This window comes from Anabrus simplex, chromosome 5, assembly GCF_040414725.1.
Source record: "Anabrus simplex isolate iqAnaSimp1 chromosome 5, ASM4041472v1, whole genome shotgun sequence".
NCBI classification, from domain to species: Eukaryota; Metazoa; Arthropoda; class Insecta; order Orthoptera; family Tettigoniidae; genus Anabrus; species Anabrus simplex.
In genome coordinates, this window is record NC_090269.1 from 356,658,601 (window position 1) to 356,677,270 (window position 18,670).

Below are 18,670 nucleotides of genomic sequence, written 5' to 3' on the forward strand. Positions count from 1 at the left end.
AGTTCCCATTACCGTTCACAGTTTGGCCTATAATTTAAATTAGAGAAAATGGAGCTTTAAACTATTTTATGACGATATAATGTTTCACTCTCCCCGTTGCTGTTATCATCGTCAACAAGTCTATGACAGCCTCGACATCAGCTTGAGGTGAATATTCAACGCACTTTACCTTCTTAGCGGAATTTTTTGAGAACGCAGCTAGTCTAGTATCTGCACATTTCGAAGATTGTCCGGTGCTAGTGCTAAGGCCCTTTCACAACTATACTACAAATTAAATTCAGAAGGGAATTTCTTCAGTTTTTCTTATGTTGACACATAGTTGTTAGCTATTTCTCATTCGTACTCCTTTTATTTTCATTGTCGGTTTCACTTATTGTGAAGCATCTCTTTTCGTAAAACTGGCAAAAATTCAGTACAAAAAGAAACGATCTTTACGTCAGATGATACCCAACAGGTAGTAGCAGATAATCTCATGTAACCTCCGTATAGGTTCCGAAATGGCCTTGGGAGAGTGGAACGTCAACCTCGTACTCATTTCTGATTCAGGATGTGTGAACCCCAGGGTCAAGTGCCTCTTCAAGAATGGAAGTCTCGTTTCTACAATTTTCGACTTTCTGTCGGGAGAAAGAAACTCGTCCTTTCGGAGGAACCGAACATGTCTTCGTCGTCTCGGCCAGACATTCCCCTTAAAACAAAGTGTTCCCACCGAATTTACTGAAAAAATGCGGCATCGCGTTTATACATGACTAGAATTATCAGAATGTGTTAAATGATCCAGGTGATTTATTTCTTATTTGTCTGGTTTCCTTTGAAAAAAATCCTGTTTCCCGTTGTGTACTGGATAATGATACAGTTGGTTCGGCTCTGACGCCCTGCAATGAAGCTTACATGATCAAATTCCAGCATAATCTTTTGGTGAGGAGAAGCTCTTAGCTTTGACGATTGCTGTTGTAAGAACATTAACTACCTTGATAGTGATCGAAATTCTAGTGGTGGTAATGGAGGTGGTTTTGACATTAAGGGAAAAAATAAAATGGATTATCAGAACACACAACATTAAGTAACAGATATGACATAGTTTCTATAAAGATTTGGTTTCGAATCCCGGATAATTTCATTGTAATTTAAATAAGTTCATATCCCTGTCAGTACATTTGCAGGCAGATTACCTAAATTCCAGATTTTCTTCACTTCAGACTTGAATTTAAAGAGATATATTTTAAAGAATAATAATGAATATATTAAGTGTTAATGTTAAATTTGCAATCGGGGGAATTAAGTTATGGTTCCCTTCTAGGAACCTTATTCTTGATCCAAAGGCCAAAGGCAGTCATTTATACAAGTAGAGGCGCATGCTTCCCCTACTGCACCGTCAATGCATTGTCCTACACAGGAGGCTTGTAGTGGTGTCTCAACGGTACACTAGCCGCCAGAGTCTTGGAAAGGTGTAGCAATCCATCTGATGAGCCCACTGACAGGCTACACTGGGGCGAAAAGCTGGTAATTTAACAATTGGAAAAGCCTAAAGAGCTTGAATGTTTTTAATAAATGCATTGTAGAATAGAATACTCCCATCCCCTAATTCCGTATCGCCTTGAACTGGGGCGAGAGTAATCACTTATTGCAATTCATTATTCTGATACATGCATAATATTCTTATTACATTTAACCCTTTATAAGGCAGTACTCTATAAAACACTTTCCTTTCTAACTAACTTTTTTTACAGGCTCTATAAGTGCTAAATAATACAATTTAACAGAAAAAAAGATAATCCAGTGCTCAGAAGGTCAGTAATAAGATGGGAATTTACTTCCCACCGCCTGCCGTCTGCCATTCAGAAACGGGAACATATTTCCCAAGGCCCACCTTCAGACACAATTTCAGTTCAGTTAGTTCACTTTTTATTTAGCGGAAATATTTCGGACACCTATGTGGGCTATGGGAAGCATATTCCCACATACAATGTGAAAGAAATTTATATCTCAGAACTCTTCAATTGGTAAAACGAAGTAAATAATCTCAGAATAAATGAGAAAATGCACAATAAACAAAGAAAATTCATGTAAATAGTATATAGACTTATAAAATGTTGATTTCTTAGTCTATTTTCACTTCATAAATCTTGTTCACAACGGGCGTTGCACTGGCACAATATCGCTATTCAGATGTTTTCCAAAGAAGCTAAAGATTCCAATGAGATCAGAATAGTTCCACAGATATTCCCAAGAGTGCAGCACACATGAATACATTGAAAATAAACCCCCAGCGCCCAGAAATGACAAAAAACCGAGGTGGGAAAATAATTCCCACCGCCTTATAAAGGGTTAAATTTATCTGCTACTACCTTAAACATTACGCTTACACTTAATTACTATTTCCACCTAATTTCTAAATTGTAGTTTAAAAAAGAAGAAAACTACGGTATTTACTTTTGTCCTAGCCATTAACAGTGTTTTATTGTCTAGGACAACGTATATCTTACCTTTACTATTAACTGGTGCGAGTATTTGCTTGTTATGAATCCGAGCAGATTTCTCCTCAGCTTACAACTGGCAACTGAGTAAGACACAGTTCATCTTTTGCAAGCTAAGCAGGTTCACATGCAATTTAAAACTATAATAGTGACCATAACACTACAACCATATTTTTGGTTTCTTTTCATAATTTTAGTTAGTGCTAATCTCTTTTCATCTCCTTCTGTCACATACTTCTTAAAATACAAAAAACTTTGCTATCCGTCCTGGTGTGATCCATTTTTTGTTTAATAATTTAGCTATTGTATAGAATTCCTTCTCCCTTTCTATTTTTAATTTATATTCACCACCAAAACATTTAATTCTAAGTGCATCAGTTCCTCTACATACTCTCAATAGATGAGCCTCTTCCATTATTTCTCCACACAGTAATCAAGTAAGCAATGATTTTCATTATGTTTCTCTCTCAGACCCTTATTTTGATGTGTCCCCATTATCCACCTCACCACACCTCTTAGTTCTCTATTTTGGAGTCTTTCCTTCTTTATTGACATACTTTAAATAATTTCACAAAATGCTGATGATGTTCTCTTAGTCTCAAATTCTGCCTGAATCATCTTTTCCTCCATGTCCTTCATTCTGATCGTTACTTTTTTTTATGAATCCCTTTCCTTTACTGTCCATCTCTTTACCCTAGTATTCCCCCATTCCTATTCTGTCTAGCATACCACATACTTTCGTCACCCAATAATCATCATCTGGTGTTGGTATGCTAGGTTAAATATTTCCCTCCCATCTCCCCTTCTTAATCTTAACCAATATTTTACTACTATCCTGTTTATATCTACTTGGATGCTGATATCTTCGCATAGTTTTCTAGCTCCACAATTTGCTGTGTATTCTGGTAGACCCATTCTTATTTTACAGAATTTATTACTTATTACATCCAATTTCTTTTTTTCTACTTTGATACCCCATATTTCTGCTCCATACAGTGTCCTTGATATCACAAGGGCATTTAAAATATTTTTGTGCAACTTGTATTCAATAATTATAGAATTAATCATCCTCGCTAAATAAATAAAACATTTATTGCAGCAAAATAGCCATACATTAGTGAAAGGTGCTATAATAATTTAACACTTGCACCATTGGTCGCATAGCCTCTGATTGATCTAGTCCTCTTGTTGCAGAGTTCTAAGTGATATCGCTCACATAACTGTCCACATAATGTACACTTGCATGAGTTTGACGGTTCGTGGTATGTTGGGTTTTCGCTAATGACATGGTGGAATCCATGTACTGCAAGTCTTGTAAAGTGCCTCGTCGCAAAATTTGCTGCTGTCCATGTACGATCGATCATGGCCCCAGTTCCATAGAATTCCGTGGGTACTTCTTCTCTTTTCCTTATTAGTGTTCTTAGTAGGTTCTCCGATGCCGTTGTGTTAGGTAGGGTGTACATCGTCCTTAAATCCTCTATGAGGAAGGTTTCCCGCGCGAGAAGGTAGACTAATCTGGATCTTGTTGTTTTTGCCACTCCGATTGCTCTTTTGATGTATGTTGCTTTAACTCTTTCCAGTGTTGCTAAGTTCTTTTCATTCAGATGTGTCCATATAATTTCAATCCCATATCCTCGCTAAAGACCTTGTGTTTGATAAGGTGGCCAATTCTTTCATTTTGGCACGTCTTATTTCGACGGCTTACTTCTAAAACCTCGTATGTCCCGATGCTCTTCCTACGCATTACTTTCCTTAAGGCTGGCCACGCCTCCCGGACACATATGGTTATGCACTCCATCAGAACAATTTTCATTGTGTTCAATTTCCTATGCTGTTGTGTAAAGGAAAATGGACCTTACCATACCGTAGAGTAGAGATGTTGTTTGCATCAGTATTTACGCACTCCTACAGTATAATGCATTTAAGGTGCAATTTCCTTTACACGTTAGCATAGGAAAATGAACACAACGAAAATTGATGAATATTAAATTTTCACGACCGCATTGTAATCGAAACCGACTTTCAACCTATTAGGTCGTGTTACGTACATTTAGTACGTGTTGAAGAGATGTTAAGTACAGAACAAAAATGGCCAACCAGACACCAGTGGGATCCGAACCCACAACCTCCCGATTTCGCGTCGGTTGCTCTACCAATTGAGCTATGGTGGCCTAGGTCATCTTTGTTCTGCTGGAAAGGATCTAAGCTACAGGTCTGGTACTACTACCATCTCACTGTAGAGTGCGTTTAAGTTGCCCGTTGAGGGCCAAGTCAATGAATATTGAATTTTCACGACCGCATTGTAATCGAAACCGACTTTCAACCTATTAGGTAACGTGTCTGGTTGGCCATTTTTGTTCTGTACTTAACATCTCTTCAACACGTACTAAATGTACGTAACACGACCTAATAGGTTGAAAGTCGGTTTCGATTACAACGAAAATTGTTCTCATGGGCTGCATATCAATATGTGGCTGGGAGGCGTGACCAGTCTTAAGGGAAATAATGGGTAGAAAGAGCATTGCGAGATACGAGGTTTTAGAAGTAAGCCGTCGATTTGTTCCTTCCACATCCCATTCGATGTTATTATAATTTCTAAATTTTCTAATTTTTTGACAACTAAAAATTCTACACCTTCTAACCACCAACGCCTTTCGTTTCTCTTTAATATTTTCCTCTTTTACAAACCATTACTTTTGTTTTCTTGATATTTATTTTCAAATGTCATGTTCTGCAATATTCGGCAGTTTTGTTAATACCGTTTTGCATACCGACTGTTGCTAGTGAGAGCAGAAGGATGTCGTCTGCGAAAACTAGGACAGATTAAATTAAAAAATGAAGAAGCGGGAATTATAATAGGTGATTCCAATGCAAGGGTTGGCTAAAAGAGTCCATTATACGATAGAGAAATTGATGAAATATTAACAGAAGGAAGGAGAAGTAAAGATAAAGAGTGTAACAAAAATGGAGATAAATTACTAGAAATATGCGCGAATGGCGGTTGGTTGTGGGAAGAATCACGAAACTTCGTACATAGTCGAAGCAGGAGGGAGTGCTATAGACTTAGTGTTGGCATCTCAGGAGGCTCTAAATTATGTTAAGGACATTCAGGTAAAAAAAAAATGGATAGCATCTCATCATTCCATAGGTGCTATTCGATTACTGAGAGACGAAGGTAAGCCGGAAGAAAAACGTCATCTTAACTTTCTACTGAAAAAAAAAAATAGTAAAATGGAGTGAGGAACATAGAGAAGAATTTAGGGACTATTATGGGGAGAAAACATTTGAAATTTTGAAGCTAGGTATTGAGAATATGGTAGAGGATGATAACATAGTTGAAGCAATACGAACAGTATAAAGATCAATAGAAGTAGCTGGTAAAAAAAAGTGGTTGTGAGAAAGAGAATGGAAAATAAACAAAACGTAAGGTATAATGATGAGTGTAAGAAAAAAAATGAAGTGATGGAGGCATTAACAATATACGTACTTTGGAAACTCCGGATTTAAAGCAGATTTTCGTAAAATGAGGAATTAAGACAAAAATTTAATGAGCGAAAATTAAAGGAACTAGCAGGCTAAAGAAGTAAAATTATTATATAAGTATTGTAAGGATAATGAAACTAAGAAAATATGGAAAAGAATTAGTACAATATGCGAAGAATATAAAAGCAGAAATCAAGTAAGCATAAGCGATGAGGAGTGGCTAATGTGTTTCAAGGGGTTGTTAGGGGGTAAAGATACCTGAGAAAGGAATAAAACTGAGACTGGCGTGCTGAGACATGTGAAGATCACTCTGCCTGTACTAGATGATGTAATAACCAGAGATGAGGTATTAGATACATTGGAAAAAGGGAAGGGAGGAAAATCCGGTGCTGTCAGTGGAATTACTTATGAATTCTGAAAAGAGCTAGGAAATAACAGTCCGATGCCAGAAATCTATATATGTAAAATAAGAGTTTTGTCTGTACATTGCTCAGAATTTAAAAAGGATGGTATTTCTGTATCAGTCGTGCCCACAGTAACAAGGAAATGCACGTTTTATACTTTTCCTTAATGTCTGTCTGTCTGTCTGTCTGTCTGTCTGTCTGTCTGTCTGTCTGTCTGTCTGTCTGTCTGTCTGTCTGTCTGTCTGTCTGTCTGTCTGTCTGTCTGTCTGTCTGTCTGTCTGTCTGTCTGTCTGACCTATGTACACGAATCACGAGAAAACGGCTGAAGAGAGTTTAATGTAGTAGTAGTTGTAGTTTAGTTTAAGGGCAGGCCTAAAATTTAATTCTCAAATATTTATGTTATTAGTGGTCATATCTTAATGAAAATCGGTATATAAAGTCGGAGATTTAGTCGCTATAATCTAGGCCATAAATAATTTTACTCACGCTGAGTAAAATGGTAGTTTAGGGGGAAGGCCTAAAATTTAATTCTCAAATATTTGTTATTAATAGTCGTATCTTAACGAAAATCGGTAGGGGAAGTCGAGAAATAAGTCGCTACAATCTAGGCTATAAATAATTGTATTCACGCTGAGAAAAATGATAGTTTAGGGGAAGGCCTACAATGGAATTCTCAAATATTTATGTTATTAGTGGTCCTATCTTCATGAAAATCGGTATGCAAAGTCGGGGAATAAGTCGCCATAATCTAGGCTATAAATAATGTTATTCGCGCTGAATGAATTCGTAGTTTAGCGGTAGGCCTAAAATTTAATTCCCAACTTTTTAATTAAGTAGTATTATATTTCCGATCATTTATGTCTTATACATTGTTACCATGCCGGCTATGATCAGAGATATTCATGAATTTGGATTTTTCTCATTAAGTCCTTATCAGAGCCGAGTCACGAGAAAATGGGTAAACAGGATTGAATGAAAATCGGTATGTAAAGTCGGAGAATAAGGAACTACAGTATCCGCTATAAATAATTTTATAAGACGCCCTAATATCACAGAATCGAAAGAAAACTAAATGTGATGGCCTACAATATAGCAAGCTCATAAAATTGATCAACAATAACATTACATTGACCATTGTTTGTTGTGGTGTTCTTTGTCTTCTGTTGACACTCATCTCTGATATATAGGATTACTGCTGCGTACCGAGTTCTTTTTTTTAATTTGACTTACGTCGCACCGACATAGTTCGGTCTTATGGCGAAGATGGGGTAGGAAAAGGCTATGAGTGTGAAGGAAGCAGACTTGGCCTTAATTAAGGTACAGCTGCAGCATTTGCCTGCAAATCCACGGAATAACATCTTCAGGGCTGCCGATAGTGGGGTTCGAATCCACTATCCTCCGGATGCAAGCTCACAGCTGTGCGCCCCTAACCACACGGCCAACTAGCCCAGTCGTACTCTGAGGCACTGATTGGAATGTGCAGTGCGCATATTTAACGAAATAATGGCAGAGAAGTGTTCACGGCTGTCTGCGGCCTGGTCATTCCAGCTCTGGAACTTTGGACCGTCAGATCGGCACCGTAGTACTGTTCGTTAAAAGTGAGAAAATGTGTATTTTTTCATTCGATGGATTATTTTAGGCCTATGTGATAACATTGCTTTTAATCGCTACATTCCTAATGACGTTTTTGTAATGACTAATGACATATGTTGACTTCAGTTAGGAAAAGCACAAAGTCAGTCTTTATGAGAATCCCGTAGCGAAGCACGGGTACATCAGCTAGTAATAACTAAAATATTTAACAAAATCTTTGATAGCAGAAATATTCCAAGTCGTTGGCAGGAAGGAATAATTTTCCCGATATATAAAAGCAACTGGGAAAGATCGAACACGAATAACTATAGTGGTATTACTTTGTTGGATACACTCAGTAAAATTTACACCGATATTTTCGAAAAAAGAATTATGAAATGGACAGAAGATTATACTCGCAGTGTACCTGTTAGTATATAGGAAAGGGATGAGAACCAAAGATAATAAATTTATAATTAAAATTGTAATAGATAAATATACAAAGAGGAAAGGAGGTAGATTATATATTGCAGCATTAGACCTTCAAAAAGCTTTCGATTCGATTAGTAGGCGGACTGTCGTTGCGCAGCTGGCTATGATAGGGATATCAAATAAATTATTAAAGCCATAGAAAACCTATATGCAGAAGTGAAATGTTCGATTAAAATAAAGGAATATTTAATAGTAGGCAGGATACATTCGAATATCGGGCTTAAGCAGGGACTGTTTTTACTTTTTATAATGATGTAATGGACTGTCAGAGGAAGGAGGGTAGGACAAGCCCCTGCTTAAATAACAAAATACATTGTTCTGTAGGAGTGCTTAAACATGTCACACAAACATACATTCCTACAGTACGGTACGTAAGCATAGGAAAATGAATACAATGAAAATTGTTCAGATGGACTGCATATCCATAGCCAAAGTGACTGGGATGCGTCACCAATCTTAAGGAAAATGGATAGGAAGAGCGGTGTCACATACGTGGCATTGTTTTGTAGGCGGCGATATAATAGTTGGTACTAAATATCATTCAATCAATCAAAATGATTGCAAAGAAATTGGAAATTTATTCAACATCTCCCTTGGTAAGTTATTCCATTCCCTAACTCCCCTTCCTATAAACGAATATTTGCCCCAATTTGTCCTCTCGAATTCCAATTTTATCTTCGTATTGTGATATTTCCTACTTTTAAATACACCACTCAAACTTATTCGTCTACCGATGCCATTTCACGCCATCTCTCCACTGACAGCTCGGAACATATCACTTAGTCGAGCAGTTTGTCTCCTTTCTCCCAAGTTTTCCCAGCCCAAACTTTGCAACATTTTTGTAACGCTACTCCTTTGTCGGAAATCACCCAGAACAAATCGAGCTGCTTTTCTTTGTTTTTTTCCAGTTCTTTAATCAAGCAATCCTGGTGAGGGTCCCATACACTGGAACCATACTTTAGTTGGATTCTTACCAGAGACTTATATGCCCTTTCCTTTACATCCTTACTACAACCCCTAAATACCCTCATAACCTTGTGCAGAGATCTGTACTCTTTATTTACAATCATATTTATGTGATTACCCCAATGAATATATTTCCTTATATTAACATATAGGTACTTACAATGATCCCCGAAAGGAATATATAAACAAATAATCACTTAATCTAAAATACGAAACTTAAAGACAAATAAATTAACTTATAAATGGGTAAGTCCAGTGCAGTTAGTGAGCCGTTATAATTGATGATGTATTCTTAAGGAATTTCGTAAGTTCTACCGAAGGTTCTTTACTGGTAAACACCATTGTGTCCTTCCAGGTCATGTACCGAGTCTGACTCATTCCACTGCTCTGATAATTTACCCCTCATTTTCATACCTCTATCCGCCACGCTATATATTAGGTGTCGTGCTCGTACGTATTAATATCTACAGCAGATTAGCAGTTAATTGCTATTTATTAAGCCAATATAAGCTGTCAGATATGAGTTATATATCAGTGCTAAATACAGAATAAATAGGTTTACATCCCTAATTTGCGATTCAATCTCGTATGGTGTATTACCATGCAAGATCAGGACCGTGCAGCAACAAATCATGACCGTGTCAACTCTCCTGGTCTACAGTGTATTTAAAGGAAAGGGTGTTGGAATTCTCCTCCGTCTAATTTTCCATCTAAGGTGAACTCGACTAGCACATTTCTGTGCATCGGAGGTGAGGGGCTCCGTGTCGGTGTTCTACGAAAACTGAGTTTCTTACAGTACCATATTGAATTCCTCGAGGGTTTTTAATGGGCGGAAAGCACTATGTCCTAAGCGATGTAGTCAGTAACAAAATGCAATAGGCCTATGTGATATCATAGTATCTAGATAAAGATCACTAAGTGGTCCTTGTATCTCTCTACAGTTCTTTTTGTTTTTTTTGTTTTTTTTCCAACGGAATTCCATACGCTTTACGTAAGCCTAAGACATGCAAATAATGTGACAGACTCTCCAATTGAAGATAAACATGAAAAGTCTCTTTTGAGTAACGTGTCGTAAGAAATTATCATCAGAAATAATATCCGGCTAAATGGTTAGCGTTCTGCCCTTTGGTCACAGGGGTCCTGGGTTCGATTCCCGGGAGGGTCGGGAATTTTAACCATAATTGGTCAATTTCGCTGTCATGGGAGCTAGGTGTATATATGTCACCTTCACCATCATTTCATCCTCATCATGACGTGCAGGTCGCCTACGGGAGTCAAATCGAAAGACCTACACCTGGTGAGCCGAACTTGTCCTTGGACACTCCCGGCACTAAAAAGCATACGCCATTTCATTTCATTTATCAGAAATAATCAAATGACAATTATGTTTAAGTTTCACTGTCAATCATTACTGTATTGTATTGTCCACGGATCAAGTACTTTTTCTATATTTTAACTAATAACAACATATTACATGATTATCACTATACTTAAAATACTATATTTCATATAATGTGCATTTGCTATTAATTTCTTAATGATTTTCTTCTTTGATTGTCTGAATTTAGGATGCTTTCCAGTGCATGTAATATTTATGTATCCGTTTTCATTATTACAGCAGAAGAACTTAAAATAAATAAATATTAAATAAATACATTAATAATAATAATAATAATAATAATAATAATAATAATAATAATAATAATAATAATAATCCTCTACAATTAGAGGGATATTTTAAAATACAATTGCTAACCTTTTTTACTTTTGAACTATTTCAGTTCAACAACATTATTATACATTGGATTTCAAGCTATCTAACTTTTATTTTTCCGCACTGAGTGGTTCAGGCGGTTAAGAAGCTAGCCTAATGATCATAACATGGCAGGTTCAATCCTGACTCATTCCGGTGGTTTCTGAACGTGCTGAAATTCACCAGCCTGGTGTCGATAGATTTACTGGCACGTAAAAGAACTCCTGTGAGACGAAGTTCCGGCACCTCGGCGTCTCCGAAAACCGTAAGTAGTTAGTGGGACGTAAAAATAAGTAAAATTATTAATAAATTTTCTCTTCTTCTTGTTCTTCTTCTTCCTCTTCTTGCGTCCCGGCCTTCTAAGGACCACGTTACAATTTCAATTCTTCCTCCTTAGTTGTTCTTTCCTTTTCTTCCAGTATTCTTTCATTGTTTCACTGTGCTTCTTTTTCCTGTCTTCAGTCCACTTTGTGCCTGTTTTTTCTTCCTTCCTTGGAATCCTTCCATTTGTAAGACTTTCTTCCTAAAAATCTTTCTTTCCAATAATTCTTCTTCTCGTACGTCGTTCCTTTCCAGGTCTTTCTTGACTTCTTGAATCCAGGTGGTGGTTGATTTCTTTTCCCAAAGGATATTTGTAGATTCGTTTAGTTAGTCTATGGCCATATATTCTATAAATGTGCCCAAGAAATAGCAATCTCCTTTTTCTTATTGTTTCTGATATGTTTTCTATGTTCTGGTAAATTTCATTGTTACTCCTTAATTTCTAAAACTCTGCAGTTCTTAGAGGACCTAATACTTTTCCTTATAATTCTTCTTTCTAATATTTCTAATTTATCAAGCTTGTAGTTCAGTGCTAGACATTTCACTACTGTGTTGCAGTGCTTTATTGTAAGTTTTTTTGATAAGCACTTTTTGTTGTAAGTATTCTTAGTTATACCGTAAGCTCTTTGCCTATTTTGTATCCTTTCCTCTATAGCAGATTTTTCTAAACCATTTTCTTGAATTGTCTCACCCAAATATTTGAATTTCTTTACTTTTTCTCTTTTCTATTTCTATTTCATCATGAGTTTAGCCTTTCTTTGCCGACTACCGACATAGTACAGAGCTTTGCTAATTTTGGTTTCTACTTTTTTAATTAGAGGTAAAAAGCACTGAATCCAGTATATTTCCAAAATAAATTATTAAAATTTTAAAATGAGAATATTTATGTTCAAAAGGCGTAACATATGTGTGTTATTTTGAGGAAGAATTTTACGAATCTCTTCATTGAAAAGCATGCAAGTGAAACAAGCATAGAAAAAAAACCTGTTTTTTTCGGTCTCATGTAAAGTTAAATAATTGTGATACGGAGCTCTTTACCTCCAACACACATATCGCGGATTAAGAAACAAGACCACGTATGTCAAAAAGCTCCTCCTATCCATTAATTCCCATGGGCCTATCATTGGTCACACTTCCCAAACACATATCGACATTTTCACAGCAAATGCTCTTCCTATCTATTACTTTCCTCTTTATGATTGCTCACGTGTCCCAGACACATATGATCTGCAGCCCATCAGAAAAAGTTTCTTCGTGTTCATTTTCCTACGGTTATCCGTAATGGAACATTATTCCTATTCTAATGTGTAAAGAAAAATGAACCTTGCCGTACCGTGCTGTAGGAATGTATGTTTGAATGACGTATTTACGCATTCCTACAGTATGATGTATTTAAGGTTCATTTTCCTTTACACATGCATGCAGGAAGATGAGCACAACGAAAATAGTTATGATGGACTGTATATGTGTATGTGGTGAACCCCGCAGTGGTTGCACACCATTCTGTGTCATAGAAGGTCGCGAGGTGTCTGAGAGATGCCATTTCGTTTCTGAGGCAATTATGCTATCCCAAATTTTGAATAATGATTTAATTAATTTTATGACATTTTGAAAGTATGATTATAAATTAATGAATCTCATTTATTGATATAAAATCAACCAACGATATACATTGGGCAATGTACAGGAACCTGAAACATCTCTCTCACATAACCAAGTTGCACAGTTGTACACCCGCCTAATCGCTAGCCCAAATCTCCTTGGTATTTGTGTTGTTATATTTCTCCTTTGCAATATGTAAGTACAGTATGCTAATTGGGGCCTTTATTTGACGTGTGTCGGTATATTGAGCGTCCCTCTTCTGCTCTAGTTCCATTGAACCTGTTCAATTTTCCCGTTTGAGCACTGAAATATCAAAGGTTGCATCGCATGACGCTTTAAGTGTTTTAGCGAGCTTCGTAACACCTTTATCACAAGGCAAATGGGTGACGATATTTTGTTACCGGGTTTCAACATTTCTTGGAGGATTAGCTTTATGCCACTTAGAAACTCCATTGCACCCTAGGAAATAATTACTGCCCATTTGTCCTGCTTCATCACTACTGTCTGCGTCTTGTTCAGTGTCTATACTTTCCCATCTGGTTTTTAGAACATCTTCCTCCTCATCAATATACAATCATCATCATCTTCAAGCAAACTCTGCACAATCCTTCCGTCTTCAAGGTGATCGAGGTTATACCTTCTCCGCTTTCCACTCGTTTCCAGCCATAAAAATAAGAAATGGTCGTTTTAGCAAGAAACCATGCAATCTGAGCCATTATGAAGAATAATTGCTGCGTTAATATTGAAGATAATACTTCAAAACGGGAACTTACTTTGTAGCAGTGAAGTTCGCGTGGCGTCTATCAGACGCCATTGACATAATTCACTACCACACGAGTTAGACCAACACTGGCGTACTGATGTTTTATTATGTCAGTTGTGAATAATTACTTGATAGGTAGACGGAATTTCCGTTCAGTGCCCTTGATAGTTTCCTTGCAATGATAGAAATAACCTAGTGTGGTGTCCCTCAGACGCCGCGCGACCACTCCAGAGTACACAACGAAAATAGTTCTGATGGACTCTATATCCATATGTGGCTGGGAGGCGTGACCGGTCTTTAGGAAAATAATGGGTAGTAATAGTATTCGTTCTTAAGCAACGTAATACTTCTTAAAAGTAGTAATGAATATTACAGTACCTAATACTCAGCTTAAAGAATCATGTCTTCCAAACACAGTAAACAAGATAAAAACTGACGTTTCTTGACGCTGCCACCAGAGTGATCCACTGCGCGATTTACAACCTTTGCCATCAGAGTACAAAGTGTAATAATCATAGTATTATAGTTTTACGTTACAGTAACTACTTCTACGGTTTCCGGAGACGCCGACGTGCCGGAATTTTGTCCCGAAGATGTTATTTTACGTGTCAGTACATCTACAGACAAGACGTTGACGTATTTGAGCAGCTTCAAATACCAGCGCTGAAAGCCAGGATGGAATCTGCAAACTTGAGCTCCGAAGGCCAGGGTTGTACCGTCTGAGCTACTCAGCCGGTTTTGTAAGATGCTTAGAGGACTTAATAAGTCGATCAAATCTTCTTTTTGCGCTCAGGTAAAGTCACAGGAAGATTATAATGCAGTTACTGTGGATTTAGTGGATTATCGCGATTATTTTTCCAAAGACACTTTATCAATTATAGTTCCTTCAATTTCCTCATTAACGACCGGCAACTCAAACGTTAACCCGTTAAGGACCAAGCACTGAAAAGTCATAGTTTCTTGGAATATTATTCTATATTTCTCTGGAAATTTGATCAGAAAGACCAGAAAATGTGAGAACAAAAATTATTTACAAATAGTTTAGGTTCAGCATAACGTTGCGATTATGCAACTTTGGGCCTAGTAAGCATCTTCATTCAGCGAGAGTGAAATTGTTAGAAACAGTTCGAAAGATGAGCATTGCATTTTTAACACTTGTAAATTGTTGTGCTCTTTGCACGGTCGACATCTTCTTCCAGCTTTGTGTACCTCTTGGATTATGAAATGTCCTATTTGATCACAACGCACTTCCGAGGGTAAAGCTGCCTTTGACGGTCGTCCATAAATTGTCTCTCCCTCCTATGCCAGTTTCTTTGTTGCCTTTCCAGTCATCACCACATACTTCATCTTCATTAGTGTCATCACCTTCAGATTTCATCAGGGCCAGAGCTATATATGATCTAAATTGTAGCTGAGAGATTTTTTCATCGTTTGCTAGTCTATGTATTTTCCAATAATTGATGATGACACTGTCAACCAAATTTATAAACAGAGGCTACCACCACCACCCGTAACTCTAATCCTGTAATTGGCAATGCCATTGTCGTGCAGATCAACTTCACCCATGTACTTACTGTACTCAGAAATAAATTTAGGCTGTGGTACAGAGACATTTTTTCTTTTCTTTCCTACTGTACCTTTTAGCAGTTGCTAGTGGTTGTACAGTACCATCGTTGGTTGCCACTGTCAAAATTGCATTGTCGTTCCACTTGACCATCAAAACTTCGGCTTCATCTTCGAAAGCAAAATCGAATGAGCCCCTGGCTTTCTTCTTCAGAGCTGAGGAGGGTTCTAAGGGACACTTAGCAGTACGGTTTACACGAATGGAACTGGTTGTCAAGAAACCTTGAAGTTTCAACGTACGGAACAATTTGTATGACTAAAAGAAATTGTCAAAGAAAATGCGGTGATACTATGGATTATTTATATCTGACAGTAAGTCTAAAACCACTCTTCCCCCAGAGAAACTTCAGAGTATTTAGTGTCCAGGCTTTTCCTGCTATAAGACATACATATAAACTGATATAGAGCTATATATAATCTAAATAGCAGCTAAGAGTTTTTCATCTTTTGCTAGTCTATGTGTTTTCCAAGAATTGATGATGCCACTGTCAACCATATTTATAAGCAGAGGCCACCACCACCCCTAACTCTAATCCTGTAATTGGCAATACCATTGTCGTGCAGATCATCTCTACCCATGTGCGTATTGTACTCAGAAATAAACCAACTGAACTGCACAATCACCACAGCTTGAGGCCAAAACGTACAGGTTTTCCTCTGATTTACATCTTGCAGGCGTGTCTTCCAAAACACGGCACCATTTCCTCATCGATGGAAAGGTTATGTGAAAAAATTGAGAACTGAAGGTCCTTCTTGTTCATATGTCGAAAACAGGCCTCAGTTTTGAAAATTTGTTATTCTGATCCAGTTGACTATCATCTGACAAATGCATGTTCTGTTTGATTGTCATAAACTTGTTACGCCTCATGAATTTTCCAACAATTGTTATACCTTTGTCTTCGTCCTTTGACCAGTAGGCCTACAACTTCATAGCAATGTGTGACATCCAGAAAGGATAATTATTCCAATAAATCGTTTTATACTTACAGTGATTAGCAGGATGGAATGGCGGTTATTATCGTGAGCATATTTGTTTGTATAATCAACAATCATTTGCAGAACTTGTGAATCGAAGTACAGTGAAAATACTTTGTAAGGTGACTTACCACCTACATTGACTTTTATTTCTTAAATTTTAGCTGATTCTTCTGAAATTGGTGAAGAATTTTAGACAGGAGCAACTTTTCTCCGGCTTGGGAGCTGCTCCTTCCTCCTTTCTAATTTATTTTTAGGTTTCTTCACAGCTGACCCTCCAAGTTTTTACTCCGGTTCTTGTTCAGTACTTACATGTGTTTCAAAGGTACCAGTCACGTCACGTAGGCTACTTGCTCCTCTTCCAAAATAAGGTCTTCGTCTATGTCTTTTTTTATCCATTACTTTATCGACATCAGGTGAAATATACACAACGTCAATGTTATCTGCATTCACCAAGCAATCATCTTCTTCTTCTTCTTCTTCTAAGATAGCTACGAGTTCTGCCACAGTTAGTGTTTTTTGGTAAATGAGAGATATGTCTGAAAACAAAAAATCCTAATATAAATACCAAATATGTTGTACATAATTCAATAGCAAACAAGAAAAGTCCTATTTATAAAATAATTCATTTTATGATTCAGATTAGCATACCTTTGTTGCGATATCGTTCCGTTATTAGCACTCAATCACAGTTTCATACTTCTTCACTGCACTACAAACGCACACTTAACAATGAGGGAAGCAGCAGAGGTTGCAAGTACAGTCAGATGAGCTGTCTATGAATCAGGAATACATCCCTGTCAATTCCAAAGTTCCTTAAATGCAACATTATTGTAAATATAAAAAAAAACATTTGTGATAGATTCATTGTGTAAAAAAGTCCTATTGTCTTATAAGTAAGTCTATAAAATTTGAATATATAAGAACAGACACAAAATATCGATTATATTTCTGAAAAACTTCAGAACTCAACCTGATTAGAAGTGATTTTTCAATCTAAAAAATCATAAAAAATGCCATTACATGTATTTAGCATGGACAACTGGATGAATGACATTTATAGGAAGTGTTTTCAATATATCGATGCTTAAAATTAAAATTCACTGAACCTTAAGTCGGGGCAAAGACAAAAATAAAATGTTCCGTTAACCCAACGTTGGGCAGATGTATTACTATCTACAGTCGCCTCTGCTGTGACCAATAGCAGATAGTTCTTGACCAATAGTATGTTTGATTTGTCATTGGCAGTCCGTGCGGAGTATTTCAAAAGCGTGCCGGTTCTGAAGCCGGCTCGCTTGTCAGGTCTCCAGTGTTGCACAGCTGCACGCAGTTTTGCCCAGTTTCGCTGCTCGCTCGCACTGACTAGATAAAACGGAGAGTTAACAACGCTGTGCCTCGAGTTGGAGCAGTCCTGGCTCTCCGCAGACAAGGAATGTAAACATAGCCGGCCGGCTAGGCTTCAAAAGCGTGCCAGTCGTTAACGAGAAAATTGCAAGAACTATAAATTGAGTAGTACTACAGTGGAACCTCGATATCTCAAATCACCTCAGCAGCTAAATTTTATTTCGAGTTATTGAAATTTAGAGAATACCAGTTTTGAGCATGTATAGCACATAATTGAATCATACGCACCTAAGGGTTTATACTGAATATATTACTTTTGCCAACGGCCATACCATGTTGAATACACCGGTTCTCGTCCGATCACCGCAGTTAAGCAACATTGGGCGTGGTCAGTACTTGGATGGGTGACCGCTTTGGAACACCACGTGCCGTTGGCTCAATTCCCTTTTCCTCCTCTGCGAACCATGTGACCTTGCCGCCGTAGGGAGGCTTGTGTGTCCCAATGATGCAGATAGCCGAGCCGCAGGTGCAACCATATCGGATGGGTATCTGTTGAGAGACCAGACTAACGAATGGTTCATCGAAAGGGGGGTAGCAGCCTTTCGGTAGTTGCAAGGGCGGCAGTCTAGATGAGTGACTGATACGGCCTTGTAATAATACTCAACATGGCTTAGCTGTGTTGATACTGCTACATGGCTGAAAGCAACGGGAAACTACAGCCGTAACTAACTCCCGAGGACATGCAGCTCTCTCTGTATGAATGATGTACTGATGACGGCTTCCTCCCGGGTAAAATATTCCGGAGGTAAATTAGTCCCCCATTCGGATCTCCGGGTGGGGACTACACGAGAGGGGGCGATCATCAGGAAAATGGATACTGACATTCTGCGAGTCGGAG

General features: G+C 37.7%; 1 non-coding gene across 1 annotated transcript; it reads left to right on the plus strand.

The window, feature by feature from the left end:
• Positions 1-18,090: 18,090 nt before the first annotated feature.
• On the plus strand, positions 18,091-18,209 carry LOC137501093 (5S ribosomal RNA). The gene has a single exon (XR_011018353.1). It is a non-coding gene; the product is annotated as a 5S ribosomal RNA (ribosomal RNA).
• The last annotated feature ends 461 nt before the right edge of the window (positions 18,210-18,670 follow it).